Source organism: Herpailurus yagouaroundi, unplaced genomic scaffold (genome assembly GCF_014898765.1).
Source record: "Herpailurus yagouaroundi ecotype Mexico unplaced genomic scaffold, PumYag 166, whole genome shotgun sequence".
Taxonomy (NCBI): domain Eukaryota; kingdom Metazoa; phylum Chordata; class Mammalia; order Carnivora; family Felidae; genus Herpailurus; species Herpailurus yagouaroundi.
Genome location: NW_024412407.1, coordinates 15,975,397 through 15,975,790, shown reverse-complemented (window position 1 = coordinate 15,975,790; position 394 = coordinate 15,975,397). Strand labels below are relative to the sequence as shown.

Below are 394 nucleotides of genomic sequence, written 5' to 3'. Positions count from 1 at the left end.
CCCTCCCCCATGGGTTCCTGTTAAGTTTCTCAGGATCCACATAAGAGTGAAACCATATGGTATCTGTCTTTCTCTGTATGGCTTATTTCACTTAGCATCACACTCTCCAGTTCCATCCACGTTGCTACAAAAGGCCATATTTCATTTTTTCTCATTGCCACGTAGTATTCCATTGTGTATATAAACCACAATTTCTTTATCCATTCATCGGTTGATGGACATTTAGGCTCTTTCCATAATTTGGCTATTGTTGAGAGTGCTGCTATGAACATTGGGGTACAAGTGCCCCTATGCATCAGTACTCCTGTGTCCCTTGGATAAATTCCTAGCAGTGCTATTGCTGGGTCATAGGGTAGGTCTATTTTTAATTTTCTGAGGAACCTCCACACTGCTT

General features: G+C 41.6%; 1 pseudogene; it reads right to left on the bottom strand.

Moving 5' to 3' along the window:
- LOC121039027 (nucleosome assembly protein 1-like 1) overlaps positions 1–394 on the bottom strand; it is a 146,177-nt pseudogene that overhangs the window by 48,829 nt on the left and 96,954 nt on the right.